This window comes from Schistocerca cancellata, chromosome 7 (genome assembly GCF_023864275.1).
Source record: "Schistocerca cancellata isolate TAMUIC-IGC-003103 chromosome 7, iqSchCanc2.1, whole genome shotgun sequence".
Lineage (NCBI taxonomy): Eukaryota > Metazoa > Arthropoda > Insecta > Orthoptera > Acrididae > Schistocerca > Schistocerca cancellata.
In genome coordinates, this window is record NC_064632.1 from 331,136,038 (window position 1) to 331,144,752 (window position 8,715).

Here is an 8,715-nt window from a genome sequence, read left to right on the forward strand (position 1 = left end):
AATTACAATTCATCTACATCTACATTTATACTCCGCAAGCCACCCAACGGTGTGTGGCGGAGGGCACTTTACGTGCCACTGTCGTTACCTCCATTTCCTGTTCCAGTCGCGTATGGTTCGCGGGAAGAACGACTGCCGGAAAGCCTCCGTGCGCGCTCGAATCTCTCTAATTTTACATTCGTCATCTCCTCGGGAGGTATAAGTAGGGGGAAGCAATATATTCGATACCTCATCCAGAAACACACCCTCTCGAAACATGGACAGCAAGCTACACCGCGATGCAGAGCGCCTCTCTTGCAGAGTCTGCCACTTGAGTTTGCTAAACATCTCCGTAACGCTATCACGCTTACCAAATAACCCAGTGACGAAACGAGCCGCTCTTCTTTGGATCTTCTCTATCTCCTCTGTCAATCCGACCTGGTACGGATCCCACACTGATGAGCAATACTCAAGTATAGGCCGAACGAGTGTTTTGTAAGCCACCTCCTTTGTTGATGGACTACATTTTCTAAGGACGTTCCCAATGAATCTCAACCTGGCACCCGCCTTACCAACAATTAATTTTATATGATCATTCCACTTCAAATCGTTCCGCACGCATACTCCTAGATATTTTACTGAAGTAACTGCTTCCAGTGTTTGTTCCTCTATCAAATACAATAAAGGATCCAACAACTTACACTGATGAGCCAAAACAGTACGGCCAACTGTTTAATAGCTTGTTTGTCTGTCTTTGGAACGAAATACATCACTGATTCTGTATCACGGATTCGACTGTTATTTAGTACGTTTGTGAAGGTACGTGACATTAGATGTCTACGAACAGACCATGTAATTCACGTAAATATGGGGCCGCTGATTCGCGTACGCAGTAATGGAGGCCGATAGTGACCCATGGGTTGCATAACATTTACATCAGGCGAATTTGGTGAACAAAACGTCAACGTGAACTCACTATAATGCTCCACAAACCACTGTAGCACGGTTGAGACGCCGAGACACGAACAATTATACTTCTGAAGAATGACATCTCCGTCGGGGAAGACGTCAAGCATGAACGGATGCAGGTGGTTCGCAGCTGTCAGCGTGTCTTCGATTACTACCACAGGTCTCATGCAAGCGCAGGAGAATGTCTCCCACAGCATAATAGTGCTCCCACAAGCCTGCGTCCGTGGCGCTCTGTAATTTTCGAGCTGCCCTTCACCTCGATCACGGCCATCGACGTAGCGTAGCAAAAATGTGATTCATCTGAAGAGCCGACCCGTTTCCATTGATCGGCGGTCGTCGAATCCCGATGGTCTCGTACCCGCTGCTGTCTTAATTGACGATGTCTTTGGGCCAACGTATGAACACACAGAGAACGTCTCCTGAGGAACTCAGCAATGTACGATGAACAGTGTGCTCCGAAACACTTGTGCGTGCACCAGCATTGTGCTCTTGCGGCAGAGATGTCACAGATCACCTGCCCTACTTTATAAGCAGGCAAGCCGCCGAACCCCACGTTCTGCGAAAAGTCGTGGACGTCCAGCCATTTAGCATCTAACGGTAGTTTCACTGTCCTACCTTTTTCCGTAGATGCTCACGACAGTAACGCGTGAACAATCGACCAGCTTAGCCGTTTTGGAGATACTCGTTCACAGGCTCTAGGTAATAATAGTCTGTCGTTTGTCACAGTAGTTTATCTCAAGGGATTTCCCCATTTGCAACACATATATTCGCTAGGGTGATCCCCCGTCCGTGTCTGCTCCGCTTAAATACTTTTGACCACGCCACGTGCCCACAACCAGACGGCAACCAACTTCGTGATGGGCAGTGGCGTATCAGTGAAAATTGAAACCAGTATATAGAAAATGTTGTGACGAAGGCGAACCAAAGACTACGGTTTAGTGGCAGAACACACAAAATGCAACAAAGAGATAATGCCTATACTACTCCTGCACGTCCTCCTCTGGAGTATTCCTTCGCTGTCTGGGACCCTTACCAGACAGGATTTCCTGAAGCCATCGGAATAGTTCAAAGAAAGCCAGCTCGATTTATATTATTGAGGAACAGGGGAGAGAGTGTCACGAATATGATACGCGAGATGGAGTGTGAATAATTACACGCACATTAATGTGTCAAGTGCTGAATAACCTCCTTTTGAAGCAGGGGCGGCTAGGACAGGTGCAGGAAGAAAGTCAGTGAAGCTCTGGAAGGTACCGATGGGGATGTGGAGCCATGCCGACTCCACTACCGTGAGCAGTTGCGCTGTTTTACGGCTGAGGATCCTTGACGCGAACAGCCTGATCGAGGTGGTCCCATAGACACTTGGATGGGCTTAAATCCGAAGAGTATGGAGGCCACGGGGGGGAGGGGGGGTGGGTACGGTAAACTCATCCCGGAGCTCTTCGAGCCACGCCGCAGATACACTGTGAGCTGTGTGAACAAGTTCCATTGTGCTGCTGGTGTCGAAGGAAACGAAATCGCATGTAGGGGTGAACATGGTCCCCGAGGATGGTTGCATACTTGTGTCGATCCACGGTTCCTTCCAGAACGACGACACTACCCAGGGAATGCTACGAAAACATTCTGCAGATCATAACGTTCCCACCTCCGACCTGGACCCTTCCAACGATTTGCTTTCAGACCTTTGACGCCGTGCACGCCAATGGTCATCTAACCGATGGAGAAAAAACGTGATACATCTGGAATGATCAGTTGCCGCCACTCGGCGGGCGTCTAGTTGTGGTACTGGCGTGCTTTAGCGGCCGGCGAACAGCAACCAGGATGTGTGCGTGATCCTGATATTTGCTGCGGAGGCCCGCACGCGGCAACGTTCGCTGAGCGGTCGTTTAGGCGACACTCTCGGTTATGTCTTAGTTCAACTGGGCGGTCAGTTGCTCAATAGTTGTACGTCTATTCGGCAATACTGATCTCCGCAGCACCTCTGTCATCTATAGCCCTTGATGCACCACAGTCGTCTCGGCGCCGGTTTTGGATATGGACGGTATACTTTAACCACGGCAGCACGTGAACTGTCTACAAACCAGCCGTTTCGGAAATGCTTCCACACTTGGCCGAAAGCCAATGAGCATGCCGTTTTGGGCGTCGGATAAATCGCTCCATGTCCACATTACAACGACTGCACTGTTGCCGGCGTCCCCCGAGACGCTTTGGTCACATTAATGGGGTTCAAAATGGTTCAGATGGCTCTGAGCACTATGGGACTTAATATCTGAGGTCATCAGTCCCCTAGAACTTAGAACTACTTAAACCTAACTAACCTAAGGACATCACACACATCCACGCCCGAGGCAGGATTCGAACCTTCGACCGGTTCCGGACTGAAGCGCTTAGAACCGCTCGGCCACAGAGGCCGGCCTCATTAATGTGACTGGGCCGTGTAAAACAAAGGCGTTTTGATGCAGCGAGATCTTTTCTTGATATTTCGATCACCAACTTTCTCCTCCGAATGCGAAAAATTTTGTTGACACCTACCAACACAGGGAAAAATGACCATCATAATAGAATGGTTCAAACGGCTCTGGGCACTATGGGACTTAACAGCGGAGGTCGTCAGTCCCCTAGAACTTAGAACTACTTAAACCTAACTAACCTAAGGACATCACACACATCCATGCTCGAGGCAGGATTCGAACCTGCGACCGTAGCGGTCTCGCAGTCCCAGGCTGAAGCGCCTAGAACCGCTCGGCCACACCGGCCGGCCATAATAGAATAATAGAAGTCAAGAGGTAGTATAAAATATTTAGCTGCTCATTTTCCCTACGTGCCAATCGAAATTGGAACGGCAGACAAATAATCTGAAAGTGGTTCGATGAACCTTCTGCCAAGGGTGAATTACGGAATAGTCATGTAGGTGTAGAGGTAGGTGTTTTCCTGTCCTTGGTGACAAATGATAGCATTTTTTTATACTGAGTCACGGATGATAACTGCTAACCTGCATGGCAGTAAAATAATTAGGTACGCTCATTAGTTAATATTACTATGATAACCGCTTGTATGACCAAAGTTTAGTTTTCATTACGTGTGACTCAAATTTATTTGTAAAGATTTACTGACAGGAAGTCTTACTTCCAAAAATGCAATTTCCTACACATAAATCTACATCACTGTAAAGTGTATGGCATAGGGTATTTACCATGATATGTTAGTGTTTCTACCAGTTCCATTCATGGTAATAATGATTGTTTACGAAAATGTCTGTGTACGAGCTGTAATTAGTTCATCTCGTGTTCACGATCCCCACGTAAGGGTTTTAGTATATTCCTACATTCATCACTGAACACCTGTTTTTGGAACTTTCCGAGTATACTTCCAAGAAGTAGTTCGCATCTTCTTTCAGGAGTTTAACAGTACAGCATTTTTTTCAGCATTCCCACAGTGCTCTTCCGTGAGTCAAACAAACCTGTCTCCATTCGTGCAGCGGTTCTAGGCGCTTCAGTCCGGAACCGCGCGACTGCTACCGTCCCAGGTTCGAATCCTGCCTCGGGCATGGATGTGTGTGATGTCCTTAGGTTTCAGTAGTTCTAAGATCTAGGGGATTGATGACCTCAGGGTTCCCGGGTTCGATTCCCGGCGGGGTCAGGGATTTTCTCTGCCTCGTGATGGCTGGGTGTTGTGTACTGTCCTTAGGTTAGTTAGGTTTAAGTAGTTCTAAGTTCTAGGGGACTGATGACCATAGATGTTAAGTCCCATAGTGCTCAGAGCCATTTGAACCATTTTTTGATTGATGGCCTCAGATGTTAAGTCCCATAGTGCTCAGAGCCATTTGAACCATTTTTTCCATTCGTGCAGCTCTTCTCTGTATACGCTCAATATCAGTTGCGGGCCTTAATTGGTACAGGTCCCTCATACTTGAGCAATGTTCTAAAATGTTTAGCACGAGAGATTTGTAAGCAGTCTCTTTTGCGGCTGATTGCATTTCCCTAGAATCCTGCTAACGAAGCGAAGACTGTCACGTGTTTTACTTGCGTCGGAGCCTATGTGATCGTTCAGTTTCACATCCCTATACATTGTTATACCCAGGTACGTATATGAGTTGACCAACTGCGTCTTATTGATACGTCAGTCATAGGATACTAAGTTTTATAGTTTCATGAAGCGCAAAATTTAACACGTCTGAACATTTAAAGAAACTTGCCAATCTTCGCTCCACATTAAGATCTTACTTGCAAATGCGTGTTGAAAAGAAATGCCTCCGATTTTTTTTATGTGAAAATTCTTAAAACTTTTTAAATAGAGAAAGTTATTAACATTGTACATCTTTATTATTCATCTCTAATACTTACAGCCCTCTCGCGCCAGAGGGCTCCGAAAAGTATCGTCTAACATGGCAACGTGTGGCGTGAGTGTTTTGGTGCGTGAGAAACAGCTGTTGTAATCGGGTTTCGAATTCGAAAAGTTCGTCCACTCATCGAGCACCCCCTCCTTCAGCGTGACAATGCGACATCTGCAACTGCCCTACAACTTGTGTTCACTGTCACCAATCATCCTCCATACAGTCCCGACTTTCCCCAATCCGACATTCATCTAGTTCCAAAGCTTAAAGGACCCTTTCGAGGACTTCACTTTGCTAGTGACGATGTGGTGAAAACAGAGTTTTCGTTGTGGTTCCATCAACTAAGTCAACATTCTACAGTTACAGTATCAACAAACTGATCTCTTGCTGGGAGAAACTTCTTAGTCGCCCGGTTGAGCGTGTTGAGAAATAAATACGTAAACATTAAAAATCAAGGTGTACAATGTTAATAACCTTTGTTTCACTTTAAATTTTTTAAGAAATTTCACATTAAAAATTCGGAAGCATTATTTTTCAGCAAGCTCTCATGGATTTGACTAAATATCTGTGAAAATTATTTTCAGATAGTTCTTCATTATAGACAACAACATACTCTGCGGAAAGACTGAGGTTTCTGTTAGTATTGTATGGAAGGCAACTAATGTATAATATGAACAGTAAGGAGCCCAACACACTTCCCTGGGGCAAACCTGTTCTACATACGTCGAACACTTCCGTCCAAGATAAGATACTACGTCCTCCCTACCGTGAAATCCTCAATCCAGCCACAAATTTTGTCTGATATTCCATTCGACCGTACTTTCGTTAATAACAGAAAATGTGGTACTAAGTCAAAACTCTTTCGAAAATCGAGAAAAACGACATCTGTCTTGATCGGTGGCTTTCAGGATGTCATGAGAGAAAAGAACGAGTCGGGTTTCTCAGGATCGACGTTTTCTGGATCCATTGTGATAGGCATGAATTAGATCATTGCGTTCGTGATCATTGCCTCATAAATCTACATCTACATCTACATACATACTACGCAAGATATCGTACAGTGCGTGGAGGAGGGTGTCTGTACCACTACTAGTCATTTTACTTCCTGTTCCACTCGGAAATACAGAAGGGAAAACTGTCGTCTAAATGCCTCGGTACAAGCCCTATCTCTGCTCTCTTATCTTCGTGGTCTTTCAGTGAAGTGCACGTTTGCGGCAGTTGAATGGTTCTACAGTCAGCTTCAGATGTCCGTTCTCTAAATTTTCTAATGTTCCTCGATAAATCAGTCAATCTAAAAACCGTAAATTCAAATAAATACCTAGGTATTACAATTACGAATAACTTAAATTGGAAGGAACACATAGAAAATGTTGTGGGAAAGGCTAACCAAAGACTGCGTTTTATTGGCAGGACACTTAGAAAATGTAACAGACGTACTAAGGAGACTGCCTAAACTACGCTTGCCCGTCCTCTTTTAGAATACTGTTGTGCGGTGTGGGAGCCTTACCAGATAGGACTGACGGAGTACATCGAAAAAGTTCAAAGAAAGGCAGTTCGTTTTGTATTATCGCGAAATATGGGAGAGAGTGTTACAGAAATGATACAGGATTTGGTCTGGAAATCATTAACAGAAGGCCGTTTTTCGCTGCGATGGAATCTTCTCACGAAATTCCAATCAGCAGCTTTCTCCTCCGAATGCGAAAATATTTTGTTGACACCGACCTACGTCCGTAGGAACGATCACCATGATAAAATAAGGGAAATCAGAGCTCGTACGGAAAGATATAGGTGTTCGTTCTTTCCGCGGGCTATACGAGATTGAAAAATAGGGAATTGTGAAGGTGTTTCGATGAACCCTCTGCCAGGCACTTTGATTTTAAGAGTATCCATGTCGATGTAGATGTAGATGTAGATGTAGATGAACGTCGCCTTCCCTCCAGGATTCCAGTTTGAGTTGCCGAAGCATTTCATTAACACTTGGGTGTTGTTCGAACCTAGCGGTAACAAATCTAGTATCCCGTCTCTGGATTGTTTCGATGTTTTCCTTTTGTCCGACCTGGTGACGGATTCCAAACACTCCAGTATTACTCGACAATGGGCGGCACTAGCGTCCTATATACGATGTCCACTGTCTTTACATGCTTGTTCCTTTTCATACTTCTTTGCAACGTTAAACATAGATACTCAATCGAGCAGCTTATTACTAATGCTGTATTCGAATATTACGGATTTGTTTCTCCTACTCATCTGCATTAACTTACATTTTTTCTGCATTTAGTGCTAGCTGCCATTCATCGCACCAACTCGAAATGTTGTCTAACTCATCTTGTATCCTCCTACACTCACTCATGACGACGCCTTCCCGTACACCACAGCATCACCAGTAAACAGCCGCAGGTTGCTGCCCATCCAGTCCGTCCAGTCATTTGTGCTTGCAGAGAATAATAGTGGTCCTATCACACTTCCCTGGGGCACTCCTGATGATACCCTTGTCTCTGATGGACACTCACCGTCTAGGACAACGTACTACCATGTATTACTTAAGAAATCGTCGAACCATTCACATAATTGGGGACGTATTCCGTATGCTCGTAACTTCTGCAGTGGTGCACCCTGTCAATTGCTTTTCGAAAATCTAGGCATATGGAAACTGGCTGTTTCCCTCTGTCAATGGTTCGCAGTATATCGTGCGAGAAAATGGCATGCATATACGAGTTAAAGTAATAATGACGTTGGCGGAGTGGAAACGTCGTATGAAACTTGTGCCACTTTAGTGAGCGTACCTATGTGTCGGCGCCACACAGGAGCGGGTCGGTCCGGCCGCTTCCAGCACACACAGTCAGCCACCAGCCGCAGCCACCAGCTAGTCAGATCCGCATCAGTCTGCCCTCCGCACTGACAGCTGGTTCAGAGATCCACTGCACAGCGTGCCTGACAGCACACAGATAACGCTTGTTTTCGCGTCTATGCAGCGTCCTGCTGATGGGTTGCTCAGTTTACTTACGGATCTCTCACACTTTCTTCAGACGCCGCCACACGCGTGACATGCAACGGCCTTTCATAATCGTTGAGGGCAGGAGTTGCTACGCGTCGGGCGGGAACCAAAACCTATGTCTTCACACTGTAATCAAATCAGTATTTCCAGTCGTATTGCATTTGCGTACTGAACGCTGTAAAAAATTAATGTCCTCATGACTCTTTATGCGCTCTAATAATGCTTGTTTTATTCTCAAGAGATCTATGCGAGATACAAGTTAGTGGCAGTGTCTTCATTGGATATCGGTTCTTTAAATTTATTCAACGGGAGACAGCAACATCACCTTTCTCGCAAATATTCCCATTCAAGCTTCCCGCCTATCACTGTTCAAGTTTCGTACTGCATATACCGACCTTTTACGATACTATATCTACATCTACATTTACATGATTACTCTGCA

The 8,715-nt window shown here is 45.5% G+C and overlaps 1 protein-coding gene across 1 annotated transcript in view; it reads right to left on the bottom strand.

Moving 5' to 3' along the window:
* LOC126092259 (sodium-coupled monocarboxylate transporter 1-like) overlaps nucleotides 1-8,166 on the bottom strand; it is a 196,587-nt gene extending 188,421 nt beyond the window's left edge. The window contains exon 1 of the mRNA XM_049907769.1: nucleotides 8,062-8,166. The gene's annotated coding sequence lies outside the window, so the exon portion shown is untranslated. The remainder of the gene's footprint in view (nucleotides 1-8,061) is intronic.
* Between the last annotated feature and the right edge of the window lie 549 nt (nucleotides 8,167-8,715).